This window comes from Mesoplodon bidens, assembly GCF_964165515.1.
Source record: "Mesoplodon bidens genome assembly, chromosome: 12".
Lineage (NCBI taxonomy): Eukaryota > Metazoa > Chordata > Mammalia > Artiodactyla > Ziphiidae > Mesoplodon > Mesoplodon bidens.
In genome coordinates this window covers 47,714,805-47,731,734 of record NC_138168.1, presented here as the reverse complement: position 1 = coordinate 47,731,734, position 16,930 = coordinate 47,714,805, and positions in this window count along the sequence as shown.

The following is a 16,930-nucleotide window of genomic DNA, read 5'->3' as shown; positions in this document are numbered from 1 at the left end:
GTGAAAGTAGGGTGTGAAAAGTTAAAGAGATATATATATATATGATATATATATTATATAAATATATATATTATATATATTATATATATATATTATATAAATATATATATATATTATATATATAATATATATATATATAATATATATATATGAAACAAACCCTAAAGCAATCACAAGTCAATCAATCAAAGGTGTATGCTAATAAGCCAGTAATGGAAATAAAATGGAATATTAAAAATTGCTCAATTAACCAAAAGAAGGCAGGGAAAGAAGAAAAGGGGGACAAAGAGCAGAGGAAGCAAATAACAGACATCTTGCAAGACGGTGGAATTAAATCCAGCCATATTAATAATTACATCAGATGTAAATGGTCTAACCACTTAAATTAAAAGGTGTAGCTTATCAAAATGGATAAAGAAACAAGACCCAATTTTATGCTGTCTATAAGAAACCCACTTTCAATATAAAGACAGATAAGTTAAAAGTAAAAGAATGAGCAAATGTATACCATACAAATACTAATCAAAAGAAAAGTAGAATTACTATATTGATATTAGACAAAGACTTCAGAACAAGAAATATTTATTTCCCATAATAAAGAAAAAATTTAATGATAAAAGGGAATTCATCAAAAAGCATAACTATCCTAAATATGTATGCACCTAATAACAGAGTTTCAAAATTCAGGTAGCAAAACTTACATAGTTGAAAAGAAAAATAGACAAATCCATTATTATTGTTGATTCTTGTTGGAGATTTTCACACTCTTCTCTCAGTAATTAATAAACTAATAAACTGAAAATCAGTAAAAAATATAGTGAATAGTACTATCAACCAACTTGACTTAATTGACCTTTCTAGAGCACCAAGCAGCATAGTTCACATTCTTTTCCAGTTCTCAAGTAAATTTTACCAGGATAGAACATATCCTGAAATTTTACTGAGACAATATCCTGGAACATAAAGCAAGTCTCAATAAATTCAAAATATCTGAAAACATAGAAAATATGTTCTCTAATAATAGTGTAGTTAAATAGAAATTAATCAACACTCTTCTAAGTAATCTATAAGTGAAAGAGAAGATAATGAGGGAAATTTAAAAGATTTTGAAATTAATGATAATGAAAATATAAGATATCAAAATATTTGGGACAAAGCTAAAGCAATACTTAAAAAGAAATTTATAGATTTACTTGTTTGTCATGCACACGTTAGAAAAAGAAGACAGATCTGAAAGTCTACCTCAAGAAACTAGAAAAAGAAGAGCAAATTAAATGCAAATTTCATTTATATTTAAAAAATTAAATGAAATAAAAGTCAAGGAAAAAATCAAAGGAATAGAAAATAATAATAGCAATTAAATTCAAAAGCTTGTTATTTGAAAGATCAATAAAAATAGACATCTAGCTAGTCTCAGAGAGAAAGAGAGAGAAGGGGAGGGAGAAAGATAAGTTACTGCATATATTACAAGGATAATAAAGAACTATTACAAATAATATGCCAATACATTTGATAGTGTACATGAAATTAACAAATGCCTCTAAAGGTACAAATTACAAAAATAAACTCAAGAAGAAATCAAAAATATAAAACTTTTAATTTGTTTTTAGAAATATTTCCATATAGAGAACTTGAGGCACAGGTGACTTTACTGCTGAATTCTTTCATCTATTAAAGGAAAAAATAGCAATTGTATACAAATTTTTTTTAGAAAGTAGAAGAGGGATAATACCTCCTAACTATTTGAAGCTAGCATTTCTCTGATGCCGAGATCAGACCTACACATTATGGGAAAGCAAACTATAAACTAATATTTCTCAGAAACACAGAAGAAAAAGTTCTTGATAGTAATAAGTTAAATTCAGCAACATGTAAAAATAATAATAAATGATGACAACGTATGGTTTGTCTCTAGGTTATAAGGTTGATTTAACATTTGAAAACCACTGTTTAATTTACATATTAACAGAATGAAGTTGAAAAACCATACGATTATCTCAATAGATGAAAAAAAGACATCTGACAAAATCCATTTCCCATTCATGGTAAAATTTCTGTACAAGCTAGGAATAGAATGAAATGTCCTTATTCTAAAAAAGGACACTTTAAAAAATGTCAGCTAACAGCATACTTAATGATGAAAACCTGAATGCTTTCTCCTAGAATTGGGACCTAGGCAAGGATGTTCACTCTTGCAACTTCTATTCAGCATTATACTAGTATTACTAGCCAGCACAATAAGGTAAGAAAAATAAAAGACCTACAGTTTGGAAAAGAAAAAAGTTATGCTGTCTTTATTCCCAAACAAAATGATCATGTAATACAGAGACTTCTAAGGAATGTACAGAAAATCTATTAAAATTAATAAGGGAGTTTAGCAAGGTTTCAACACCCAAGGTCAATACAGCAAACACAAAAACTACTGGATTTCTATATATTGCCAGTGAACAATCAGAAAATAAAATTTAAAGTATTTCATTTATAATAACATCAAAAACATGACATGTTTAAAGATAAGTTTAATAAAGCAAGTGATAAACCTGTACACTGAAAACTACACAACATTGCTGAGAGAAATTAATGAGAATGGAGAGATAAATATCATGTTCATGGTTTGGCAGACTAAATATTTTTAAGATGTTAATTCTCCTTAAGTTCATCTATAGATTTAACACAATTGCCGTCAAAATTCAGCAAGATTTTCTTTTTTTTTTAGAAATTGACAGACTGATTCTAAAATTTATTTGAAATTGCATTGCAAACCACTTTGCTATATGGTCTCTGATCTTTCCTAAACTTGCACCATGCCAAAGAGTTACTACAGTCAAAGGAAATCGCTGTGCCCTAAGCACAGCCCTCAATTAGATATTAACCAGGCAGCAATCCTCTGATGGAATTAATCCACATGAATAGTGAAAGAGATTCATAAGGAGGCCAGCTATATTTACATTTCATAATAAGATGAACTGGTGGAATTTTGAGAATGTAACAGATTAAGGTAAAAATCTGGTGGTGTGCATATGATGTATTTGTCCAGGGACACGTCACCATCTATTCAGGGCATTGCAAGTTGAGAATACGCCACAAAGGCCACCTCTTCCTACATTTCACAGGAAGTTTGCTTTCTCCTGAGACTACAGATGCCCCAGAAGCTCAAAAACATTGTTTTTTCACAATGCCTTCCTTGGCACTAAGGGGCTGTTTCTGAGGATTGTGAGAGGGATGTTTGTAAGAGGAAGAACTGCTTACATTACAAAATTTTTCTACAATATTTTATCATTAGTAACTGTGGTTTCTTTCTCCAGCAACAACCGCTTACAAAAAGGCAGACTTCATTAACATTCCTCAGTCCTGCTGAGTCTCCCCTACAGCTCTCAGCAGTCATTCACATTTCCAAAAAGCTTGAAGGTCAAAATTCTGCCTCTCCATGTGTCAGAATTGCTTCATTACTTCAACTTATATTCAGATCACATCAATCTCCATTTTTGCTGCTGAAACTGAAACCCAGGAAGAACTCACTTTGTTTAGACCAGCCAGGTTGCTAGAGCAATGAATAGTACAAGTCTTCAGTCATTCAGTCAAATTAAACAGGTTTCTGCCTTGAAGAACTAACCAGACGATGCACCAAGATACGATTATGGGCATGACTTAATTATTTAATTTGTGTCTTATGATTTATAGTCCACCTAATTCTAAAAGGGATTCTACACAAAATGTGTTAGGAAACTTCTTAAGGGCATGAAAATAAATATATTACATTAGAGGTCAAAGCTCAAAATGGCCCAGTTATTTTAAGTAAATTTTAAATTTCAGAATAGTTTTATATTCTTTTAGTTTTTTCTTTTGTGATTTGATGGTTTTCTTTAGTGTTATGCTTGTGTTCTTTTCTCTCTAGTTTTTGTGTATCTGCTGTAAGTTTTGATTTGTGGTTACCATGGGGTTCATATATGTCGACCTATAACTATATCCACTTGTTTTAAACTGGTAGTCATTTAAGTTCAAATGCATTCTAAAAGAGCTACCATTTTTACTCCCCTCTCCCACATTTTGTTTTGAAATATTTTATATCTTCATGTTTATCCCTTTACTGTTTATTGTGGTTACACTTAATTTTACAATTTTTTTTCTTTTAATCATTGCACTAGCTTATTTAAGTGGTTGATCCACAGCCTTTACTATATATTTGCCTTTACTAGTGGGATTTTTCCTTTCCTGTAGATTCTTACTTATTGTTATAGCCTTTTCTTTTCCACTTAGAGAAGACCCTCTAACATTTCTTTTAGGCTTGGTTTAGCATTGATAAACTCTTTTAGTTTTCGTTTGTCTGAGAAGTTCTTAACTCTCCTTCAATTCTAAATGATAATCTTGCTGGGTTGAGTATCCTAGGTTGCAGGTTTTTCCCTTTCAGCACTTTGCATATATCATGCCACTCCCTTCCGGCCTGCAAAGTTTCTGCAGAAAAATCAGCTGATAGCCTTATGGGGGTTCCTGTTTTTCTCTTGCTGCCTTTAGAATTCTCTTTATCTTTCACTTTTGCCTGTTTGGGTTCACCTTGTTTGGGACCCTCTGTGCTTCCTGTTCCTGTTTCCTTCTTCAGGTTTGAGAAGTTTACGGCCATAATTTTATCAAATACATTTTCAATCTCTTTCTCTCTCTTCTCCTTCTGGGACCCCTGTAATGTGAATATTGGTACGCTTGATGGTGTCCCAGAGGTCCCTTAAACTGTTGTCAATATTTTTCTAAATTTGCTTTTCATTTGGCTGTTCTGATTGGGTGATTTCCATTATTTTATGTTCCAGAACACTTACACGTTCTTCTCCATCACCTAGTCTGCTATCCATTCATTCTAGTGTGGTTTTCATTTGCTATTGTACTCTTCAATTCTGACCGGTTCTTTTTATATTTTCTAGTTCCTTGTTAGACTTCTCACTGTGTTCATCTATTCTTTTCCCTAATTCAGTTAGCATTCTTATTACTAACACTTTGAACTCATTATCTAGTAAATTATTTATTTGTTCTGTTAGTTGCTTTTTCAGGGGTTTTCTTTTGTTCTTTTAATTAAAACGAATTCCTCTGTCTTCTCATTTTGCTTAACTTTCTCTCTTTATGAAATTAGGTGAAACAGCTACTTTTCACTGTCTTGAAGGGGTGTCCTTGTGTAGGAGCACTCCTGTACAGTCTGTGTGTGCCCACTGGCTGTGGTGGGAGAGCTGTATCTGATATGAGTATGTCACATCTTCCCCCAGGATATGCTGGCAACTATCACCTTGGTAGGAGATGGGACTGGAGATGGAGGGGCTAGAGCCACAGCCAGTCATGAACCAGGGCTTCTCCTCTGCTCAGGAGCCAACATGACCTTATTGGTGGCGAGGTCAGGTCTCAAGTTGCTGGAGCAGAAGCCCTGAGGGTCAGGTCTGAGCTGGCTCCTTTTCCTCTAGCTCTTCCTTCTCCCTTGCCCCAGAGTGGGCACTTGGTGTGGGTATGGGCTCGGGCTGTGGCGCTCCTGGCCCCAGTCAGAGTCCTGGACCACTCCCAACGTGCTGCCTCTACGAGAGCCAGTAATAGCTGTCTGAACCCCATTCAGATGCTGTTCTGTGTCGAAGCCCATCTCACAGCTGAGCACTCCCCTCTGCCCCAGCAGTCCTCACCCTGGTGTGGATCTACATCACAAAGCAAGCAGGGCTGCAGCAGGTGCTTGGCTCAGGCTGAGACAAGCACTGGGGCGATCTCAGGAAGCTGGCCAGAGTCTCCTGCAGTTTCAATCTGCTTTCTCTGCCTGGATTCTGGAGTAAGCAAGCATGTATGTACTCTTCAGGAGTGGAGTCTGGGTTTCTTACAACCCTCCTGTTAGTCCCGCTGGTTTTCTAACCAGCTAGGGGGACTCATCTTCCCAGTGTCAGACCACAGGGCTGGGGCGCCCAATATATGGCTCTAACTGCTCACTCCCCAGGGAGAATCCCCTCCCCTCCCCATGTAATCCCCCTCCCCTTCTGTGTCCCCTCCCAGGGGCACAAGTCCCAACCTGATTGCTTCTCTTTCTTTCCTACCCAATTCCGCGTGTATCTTTCTTACAGCCTTGGTTGTATAAGAATCTTTCTGCCAGCCTCCAGTTAGTTTTCAGTGAAAGTTACTCCACATGGAGATGTACTTTTAATGTGTTCCTGGGGGAAGGTGAGCTCCGTGTCCTCCTACTCTGCCATCTTGATCTGTCCCCCTGAATAGTTTTAGATTTGCAGAAAAATTGTGAAGATAGTACAGAGTTTCCATGCACCCTGTAACAGTGTCTCTTATGATTAGAATCTAACATTATTAGCATCTAGTGTGGTACATATGTTACACTTAATGAGCCTTATTATTAACTAAAGTCTATACTTTATTCATATTTCCTTAGTTTTTACCTAATGCCCATATTCTGTTCCAGGATCCCATCCAGAATACTATGTTACATTTAACTGTCACGTCTCCCTAAGCTCCTCCAGACTAGGCTATTATAGTTTCTGACTTATCTTTGATGGCCTGGACAGCTTTGAGGAGTACTAATTAGGTATTTCGTAGAATATCTCTCATTCAGGACTTTTCTGATTTTTTTTTTTTTTTCACGAACAGACTGGGGTTATGGACTTACTGAGGTAAACTCCCATTTTCATCACATATCAAGGGTACGTGATATCAATATGACTGCTACTGACGTGAACCTCTATCATCTGGCTCAGGCAACGTTCATTAGATTTCGCCGCTGTCAAGTTACTCCCTATGGTCACTTTTGGAATGTGTACACCTTTCCAAACTTTACTCTTTGTAAGGAAGTGATGATGCACAGTCCATACTTAAGGGCTGAGGAGTTGTACTCCACCTGCTTGAGGGCAGAGTGTATACATTTTATTTGGTATCCTGTATAGGAGACTTGTTTCTTCTTTCTCATTTATTTGTTCAATCATTTATTTATCTCAGTATAGACTCATGCATATTTATTCATACTTTGGGTTATAATCTGATACTACATTATTTATTTTCCTACTTAAATTATTTCAGCTTTGGCCACTTGGAGTTCTCTCAGTTGTCTCCTGTGTCCCTGGGACATATCCCCATTGTTTTATATTTGATTACTTCCTTACCTTATGGCACTAGGAGATGCTCCAGTCTTGTGTTTTGCCTTCCCCAGTCCTAGAATCATTCATTTCTCCAAGAACCTCTGGTTCCTTTTATTGGAGAGTATTAGTAGAAACCAAGGTCTGGGTGCCGGGAAGACTGTCTAATTTTTGAAATAATAATTTTCTCCATGTGACTGAAAGGATCCTGTACATTTCTGTTTTACCAGTGGATTTCTGGGTCATTTAAAAGTGCTTTGAATATGTCACTTAAAGGAGAGGGTCACGGGCCTCCCTGGTGGCGCAGTGGTTGAGAGTCCGCCTGCCGATGCAGGGGATGCGGGTTCGTGCCCCGGTCTGGGAGGATCCCATATGCCGCGGAGCGGCTGGGCCCGTGAGCCATGGCCGCTGGGCCTGCGCATCCGGAGCCTGTGCTCCGCAACGGGAGAGGCCACAACAGTGAGAGGCCCGCATACCGCAAAAAGAAAAAAAAAAAAAAAGGAGAGGGTCAGACTGAGTAATATTCTATTGTTTCCGTTGAATAATTGATGCAAACAGTGCAACATGGAGTTTAAATGTATGCAGGCTGTAGAAATTTAGAATCAATCAACACGTTAGAGCAGTACCTCTCAAACTTTAATGTGAATTCTAATCACCTGGGCATCATTTAAAATGCAGTTTCTCATTCAGTGGGTCTGGAGTGGGACCTGAGATTCTGCATTTCTAACAAGTTTCCTGGTGATACCACAATTTTGATAGCAAGATCTTAGAGCAGGGGATGGCTTTTTTTTTTTTTTTTTTTTTCTGTAAAGGGCCAGATATTTTAGGATTTGCGGGCTATACAGTCTTTGTGACAAGTACTCAACTCCACTGTTGCAGAGTTGTAGATGAAACATAAAGAATAAGTAGGCTGGGCTTCCCTAGTGGCGCAGGGGTTGAGAGTCCACCTGCCGATGCAGGGGACACGGGTTCGTGCCCCGGTCCGGGAAGATCCCATATGCCTCGGAGCGGCTGGGCCCGTGAGCCATGGCCACTGAGCCTGCGCGTCCAGAGCCTGTGCTCCGCAACGGGAGAGGCCACAACAGTGAGAGGCCCGCGGACCGCAAAAAAAAAAAAAAAAAAGAATAAGTATGGCTGTGTTCTGATTAAGCTTTATGGACACTGACATGTGAATTTAATATGATTTTCACCTGTCACAGAGTATTAAGGTAAAAGCTGTTCTTGACTCTAGGGCCATACAAAACAGGTGGCAGGCCATAGCTGACTGTCTTGAGCGCTTATTCCCAAACCAGGTCACATATCAGTATCTTCAGTAAGGAAGTTTCAGGAACAGTTGTCCAGATTTTATGCCACAGGTGTGCCATGGCCTGTGGACTTCACAAACCTTACAGGTGATTCTGATGCACAGCCAGGTTGGAGAACCACTGCTGCAGAGGGCGTTGCATGACTTCCCTGTTGTAGCCATTTTGTCTCTGCTTGCACACTTCTAGTGAGAGGAAGCTCACCACCTGGCAAGTAGATCATCCCATTTATGGACACGTCTAATAATCGTGAGAGTGATTTTCCTACCACTGTGCCTAAATTTATCTCCTTGTAGCTTCTACTTATGAGCTCTCTCTTCCTTCCAGACCCATGAGGAATACATCTAATCCTGCTTCTATGTAACAATGCTTCTCAAGTATTTGAAGAAAGCTATCATCACACTTCCTTTAAATCTTAAATCTTCTCTTTTGAGGGATAGGATTTGTATTTCTAGCTTCCTATCACTTAGATCACACGCCTCTGGAACACTTTGCGTTCCTCTTTCCCCTGTCATTTGTTGTACCCAGAACGGGTGAGGTATGCAAAATCCTGGCAGACTGTTGGCTCCATTTTTTTTTTTTGCGGTACGCGGGCCTCTCGCTGTTGTGGCCTCTCCCGTTGCAGAGCACAGGCTCCGGACACGCAGGCTCAGCGGCCATGGCTCACGGGCCATGGCTCCATCGTTTTGACATCTCTACTTCCAGTAGTGCCACTTAAGATTACATTAGTTCATCTCTTTCTTTTGGTGGTCAGTTCACATCACTGATTTATATTGAGCTAGCTACCAGCCAAAATTCCTAAGACTTTTTCCATGGGAGTGAAGTTAAGTCAAGTCTCCTTCTTTCTCTACCTATGTAGGGGTGTTCTGAATGCAACTGCTATATTCTACATTTTATCCCTATGAGATTTCACCTTGTATTTTTGATCTACCACTCTTGCCATTTAAAAAAATTCTTATTTATCATCTGTGATGGGTTGTTGCAGTAATGGCTCCAAGTTTATTTATACTTCTTTTTGTCCCATGCACTTTGCTGGTCCCTCCTATCCTGACTCAAGGCTTGGCCAGGTAACTTGTTTTAGCCAATGAGACAATAGTCAGTGTGACACAGCAGAGACCTGAGAAGTGATTGCAATAGGGGCTTGCATTCTTTTTTGCTGCTCTTTGGAACCATGAGACTACAAAACAAACAAGCTCAAGCTAACCTGCTGGAGGATGAAAGGTCATGTGGAGCACTGGGGCACTCCATCCCACAGTTAGCTAGTCCAAGGCAACCTGAATGAGCCTCAGTCATGACATATTAAGCTCAGCCCAGGTCAGCAGAACTGCCCAACTGAACCCAGCCTAAACCATTGAATGGTAGAACTATGAGCTAATAAATAACTGCTGTTTTAAGCCACAAAGTTTTGGCTGATTTTTTTTCTTTTATGTAGCAAAAGCTAATTTATACAGCATCTACTATAGCATCGCATGTATTCTTTTTTTTTTAACATCTTTATTGGAGTATAATTGCTTTACAAATGGTGTGTTAGTTTCTGCTGTGGTGTTAGTTTCTGCTATATAACAAAATAATCAGCTATACATATACATTTATCCCCATTTCTCCTCCCTCTTGCATATCCCTCCCACCTTCCCTATCCCACCCCTCTAGGTGGACACAAAGCACCAAGCTGATCTCCCTGTGCTATGCAGCTGCTTCCCACTAGCTATCTATTTTACATTTGGTAGTGTATATATGTCCATGCCACTCTCTCACTTTGTCCCAGCTTACCCTTCCCCCTCCCCGTGTCCTCAAGTCCATTCTCTATGTCTGCGTCTTTATTCCTGTCCTGCCCCTAGGTTCATCAGAACCTTTTTTTGTTTTTAGATTCCATATATATGTGTTATCATACGGTATTTGTTTTTCTCTTTCTGACTTACTTCACTCTGTATGACAGTCTCTAGGTCCATCCACCTCACTGCAAGTAACTAAATTTGTTCCTTTTTGTGGCTGAGTAATATTCCATTGTATACATGTGCTGCATCTTCTTTATCCATTCATCTGTCGATGGACACTTAGGTTAGCATAGCATGTATTCTTTCACTTGCACATCACTCACAAATGTGGTGTTTTCTATATCCAAGTTATTGAGCAGATTCTGACCAAATAAAGAGCTCTTGAGATATAACTCTAATGTTGATATTGGCCAAGTCTCTTTGTTCAGCCAGCTTTTAAATATTTTAACTACTTTACATGCAGCCCACAATTTGCAAAGGAAAAAATTGCATTGGAATAAAAGATGGAATTAGATTGTGATTTTATCATATTTCTGCCCTCTGATTAGTCTGGAAGATTATGTTCTGTTTTCTTATGTCGCAATATTATTTGTGGTCAGAATGTTTGACGTATCTGAAAGTAAATTATGTTCATAAGAAAAAGTTAAACAAAGCTTTTCTGAGTAGTCAAATTGTTTTACATTATGGAAACCAAAAGAAAGAAACTGTCGGACATTTGAAAAATTCCTTAAAATCTTCTTATATTGATGAATTTTATACGTTTTCTAAATGCAATGAGAAGGGCTTCTTTTTCTTTTCTTTTTTTTTTTTCTTCCTTTTTACTCTGTAGTTTTGTTTTCCTCCTGAGGCCCCTAACTGTTGCCTTCAATCTGAAATAGAAGTGCTGAAATCTTGAGTGTGAGGGTTGGCGAAAAGAATGAAAAAGACATTTCCTGCATGATTAGTAGCAGGAAATACCAGAAATCTCATCCAAAATATTCTTTTCCCTACAGATTTTTTGTTCCATATATTATTTTTATTCTTGTTTTTAAAAAGCAGTATATTATCTGCTTCAGTGCATGTGTTCTGTTTATACTCACTTCAATTACTACATTAAAAAAAAAGATACAAAACCTTAGAACATCTTTGGAATAACCAGAGACAGCAAACAAATGATCTTATAATAAGACAGACTAACGTAGTGGAAAGAACACTCAGTTGGTAATCAGATAATCCTGATAGGATTGTCTCATATACCAATTACCAGCTCTGTGACATTGGGCATCTGTCAGAATTTTTGTTTCTGTTTATATAACATGAGGATGATAATAGTAATATCTAACTTACTAGATTCTTGTGAGAATTATCTGTGTAAGAGTCTAGTACGTTGTAATTAATTAATAAATAATAGCTGTTATAAAACTAATAAGAATAGAAAATATCTAATGAGCACTTATTTTGTATCAGCCACTGTGCTAAGAGGTTAGCTTGAATGGCATGGTAAGACATGGTATCAGGAAGCAAGTCTTTTTCTATTCTTATTAGTTCTATTCTTATTAGTCCTTATACAGAATGTCTGCAGGGTGTATATTTTGTTGTCCACCACATGTAGCTTCCATTCCTGGCCCAAGAGGGCTGCTTGGAACTAAATTATAGCATCTCTGCTCATAATAGCAACTAAAAATGGATATATATTCTCCCCCCTTTAAGAACACTTTCATCTTCCTCATGTGGCAACATATAGCTATAAAAGAGGCTGGAAAATGTGGGCTTTATTCTGAGCAACCATGTGCCCAGTTAAAAATTAAAAATTCTATAATGAGAGTAGAATGGATATTGGGGGGATAAACTAAAATTCTCTGTTATAGATGTCTAATATATTTATTCTTCAGTGCGTTGGTGTGAATGTGTTTTTCAAATACATCATTTCATTTTAGTAGGTGAGGTGGAAGCAAAAGTAAGGAGGAGTACCACTAAAACATTATAGCCAATTCCAGGTTTTGCCTAGGGCTAGCGCAGAGGAGATATCTGATTAGAAAGTGATTTTCTTGGCAGCCTGAATGTTAACACACTCTGGTTCTTCCTCCCTCCCTTCTTCCCTCTCTCTCCCTCCCTCCCTCCCTCCCTTCCTTCTTTCCTTCCTCCCTTCCTTCCTTCCTTCCTTCCTTCCTTCCTTCCTTCCTTCCTTCTAGGTCAGGAAAAGAATTAATTTCTAAAGATACTAACACTTACATGAAGCCCAAATCTAATTTACTTTTCCATTTTAGAGGGTACACAAAATTTGACTTCTGGAATAAAAGCATGTCATTCATCTGTAAGAAAAAAAAATAGTAAATTAAACCTTCTTTCATGATGGATCAGTTCAGTAGATTTGAAAGGCAGCCTCAGGGAAGACTGGAGGAAATGACAGAACAATGAATTTCTACTTTCATTAAGAACTATGCTTAAAAAAATCTTAATTGATTTTTATATTTTTTTCTTTCCAGGTCTTCATATTTTGTTCCCTGAACCTTTCTAACTTCCTGATCTCAGTGTTTAATCCCCCCGCCTTTTTTTTATAATACATGATAGTAAATACTACAGACATGGTATTCTCCTGACAAAAGTTCATATATTTATATGAAGAATGACTGTCTTAAGAATTCATAATATGTGCTATCAATAGCTGTATTAGTTTCCTAGGGCTGCTATGACAAATCACCACAGACTTGTTGGCTTAAAACAACAGAAATTTCTTCTGTCATAGTTCTGGGGACAAAAGTTTGAAATCAAGGTGTTGGCAGGGTTGACTCCTTCTCGAGATTCTGAGGGAGCATTCCAAGCCTCTCTTCCTGGTTTTAGTGGCTGCTGACAGTCCTTGGCCTGTGGCTCCATCACTGTCATCTCTGCCTCCATTTTCACACGGACATCTCTGTGTATGTCTGATTGCTCTCTCTATAAGGATATTTTTTGGTGGCATTTAGGGCACCCTTGAATAGTCCACAGTCATCTCCTCATCTCAAGATTCTCAATTGCATTTGCAAAGATCCTTTTTCAAAATAAGGTAGCCTTTAAAGTTCCAAGGATGAGGACTTGATGTCTATGGGAGGCCATTATTCAACCTACTACAATAATTCATAAATGTTGCTTAACCCTTAATGTTTTGTGATGTTAAAATACTCAATAGAAACAGAATTCAGCTCTTTACACTGGAGGTAACAAGTTGTACATTTGGTAGACGTTGTCATTTTATGAAAATTTCGAGTAAAATGTTTTGCGTGTTTCATAGAATAAATAATTTTTTTGTGAGGAGGCACCTTATGTGTTTATCATCTGACAGGTAGTTCTGGACGTAGAAAACGACTCCCAAGTACCTGAACTGAAAGAATGTTGGTTTTCCTCACCCTGACTGCCTTTCACCTTCTCTTGCAAGTCCTTTAGCAAAGCTAGGGTGTTATAAATAATAGAAAGTGGCAAAGGTTGTATTGCCAAAAAATATAATATATGTTGCTTTCAGTCTTCATTTATCAGCCCTGGGTACAATACTCAGCCTCTCTCTCTCTTGCTAAAAAAGGCTAAGCCTCTCCCTGTTGAACTCAGGACATTTTGCTTTGCTGGGAGAGGCTAGTATTTACCATCAACATATGTGTCACTGATGTGCACCAAAGAAGCCCTTATACAGGCTGTCTGCAAACAGGAGCCAGTTCCTGATAGATGGTAAACCTGGTGACTATCCTGAAGTAACCGTGTATGTTAACATTACATTTAAAATGCAAATTAATTTCAATTACAGTTGTTTTAAAAATAGGCTACTTGATGAAATTTGCTTTTATTTTTTCCTATTGGTTTATATGTGTAGACTCAACTGATGTATAATTCTATATTGGTGAATATTTTGACTGCAAAGTCTCTGGGAGGTGGCAGAGAAGATTCATCACATGCATGATGTATTCAGTTGTACATCTTTCAACTCAAGTGTTTATTAATTTCCCTCTAGCTCTTCTCCCAAAGTGCTTCTATTCCTATTCAAAGATGGTGCTGAAAATGTAGTTTTTAAATAAGGATTATCATTTTTGTGACAATTTTGATTGACCAGACAAAAAAAAGAAAGGAGCAAAGAGTTCAATGAAAAAGATGTGATGATTCAGGCCAGAGATAGCCCAGGATGAACTGGTCTTTTCACTATAGATTGAGGAGAAAGGGCATACTTCAGTGATAAAGTGGAAGGAAGAAAAATGAAATATGCTGAATACCTGTAATAAGGGTAAAGCGAAATTACATGGTGGGGGGATAAATTTGTATTTTTTCTAGTTCATTTGTCCTTGTTATAGGCCAGACTTAATATCTGGCTCTTTTCTGCCAAGATCTTAAATCAGATCAAGCGGCCAGGCTTAGAATACTTGAGCTAATGGCTGCTCATAGCACTGTTTTGCCTTCTAAACAGTGTAGTAGAAATAATGCACCTTGATAAGAGCAGCAGTATTAACAGTATTATCACTTAAGAACCAACATCTTACGGAGTAATTTCCTGAGAGGAGACAAGTTTTAAGGACTTAGCTGGCACATAAATAATTTATTTACGCAATATCTCCTCTTGTTACCCATTTATTTTCACATATTCCATATTTCTTATGGTAAAGTAAGAAATTCCATTTTCTGGTTTGCCTTTATGTCAGAGCAAGGTCTGGTGAATTGATTTGGTTATTCTGCTAACATTCTCTTTGCAGAAGCCCTATTTGAAAATGAAATTCCCATACAGAGCTATTCACCAGACTGGCCTGGTCACTGATAATATGTCTTTACTTCCAAATGACAGGTGGAAGTAATATATGAGGAAAACATCTTGTTTTGTATGCTGTATCTTGGGCAATTAGCATGCCATTAGATTAAGAGAAATATTGTAGCCTCTTTTGGGGGAAACTCTTCTAAAGTATAGGGCTCAGAGCACTAAGATAAGAATCTGAAATTCTAGATTTTAATTACTGTTACTAATTAACTGTGGTCCTAGGAAAACTATTTTCTTCTTTCACATTTACAAAATGGGGATAATAATGAATATCTTAATTACTTTATACAGTAGCTGGAAAGAACATATATGTCTGTGTTTGTGTGTAAGCACTTTGAAAAATAAGAATTATACTAATGTAAGATTTCAAAAATAATATTAATGAATACTTGCTTGGAGAGAAAAATGTGTATATATGTATATACATATACATATTTACATATATACGTATGTAAGATATTTCAAGACATACATATATGGGAGGAGTATTGTTTATTTTTCTTTCTCCTGGCCTCTGCCCCATGCACATCAGGCTATGACTTCATTTAAGTATTTCCATCTGGAACAAAAAGTAAAGGAAAGTTGAGGAAGTCATATCTTGCATTCTCAATCTTCCAAACCACATCCCCCTAGAGTTCAGGTTCTGGTATGCCTGGGAATAGTTTACAGCATTTTATACTTTAAAAAATTCCTTCCTCCAATAATACAAATTCCTCTGGAATAGGCATCCAGAGCCATATTCAGCGTGTTTAGAAAAAAACCTAATGTGTGTCTCTGTTACTGGAGTGGCCAGCAGGGACCCTGCTCTGCTGGAATATTTATGGGAAACACATGCAGGAGAAGATGCTAATTAGAGAGCACTCAGAGTAGTGAGACTTCGAAATCATTTTCCCCAGATTAGACATTGAGAAGCAGTAGAAGAAATTTAACTCATGGGCCCTCTAGGCAGACATTTTACCTGTGTTGGATGTAAATTTCCAGCAGAAAGGACCTCCCTCCTTTGGCGGTCTCCTCTAATGAGTGAGTTTCGTTTGCTGCTCTCTGAGCATGTTAGAGTCCATTCTGAACACTTGTTGTGTCTGCAGCACTTTTAAACATTTTCAATGGAAAGTGAGACTTTTGTCAATCATTCAGATACGTGATGTGCATGATGCTAGGAGTTGTTTTTGATAGTTTGTAGATGGTATAAAAAAAACCATCCTGAATGTCACCAGTAGGGTAAATAATAAATAAGCATACATGAGCACATCTATTGTATGATGGAAAGGACAGAGAGAAAACCAAATAGGCAAGAACAAGGGGAATGAGAGAAAGGAAAGGAGATGATTACGAGTCATCATCAAGTGCCCCAAATGTCTCTGTGGAGTCCATGCCTTCGGCAGCCTGTGCCTCGTGCTGACAGGACCTCATGCAGATCTGTGCAGGTGGCCCTGGCTCTAGAAAGCTGCTCTTGTAGGTTCTAGCCACTCAGAAAGAATAAACTATGTTTACAACTTAGCAAGTGAATAAAGAATAAAGTTAGTATTTTTATTATATGCAACATTTCTGCAGCTGCTAACTAATGCCAGGACTAGTGCTGTTTCATAACTGAAGATGTATACCTCGAATAAAAATTAGGGGACTCAGGCAGTAGGAAATAGTACTAGCCAGTCAAGAAACTCTATATGATACTGTTAAACAGAATTAACTGAACATTTAAAAGTACGAAGGAGATGGCAAATATTCTCTAAAAGGTCAGTAACATGTTTCCCAATATGTAATCATTTTATCTTTTAATATGACATTTTTCTAGAATTCCATTCATTAGCACCAGGCTAGGCATACATATGGTGTCAAAATTCCATTCTGATTTAAATTTAATAACTGATTAGTGATTGGCATTCTATACATTTTCTGATAAAATATAAATTTTAGAGGATCCTTAAATTCTTTTAACCATTCCATAGTTTGTGAGAAACTATAGAATCTCATTCTGAAGTTCCTCAAGTGTGATCATTCACAATCTTCTGTGGAATAGCTTTT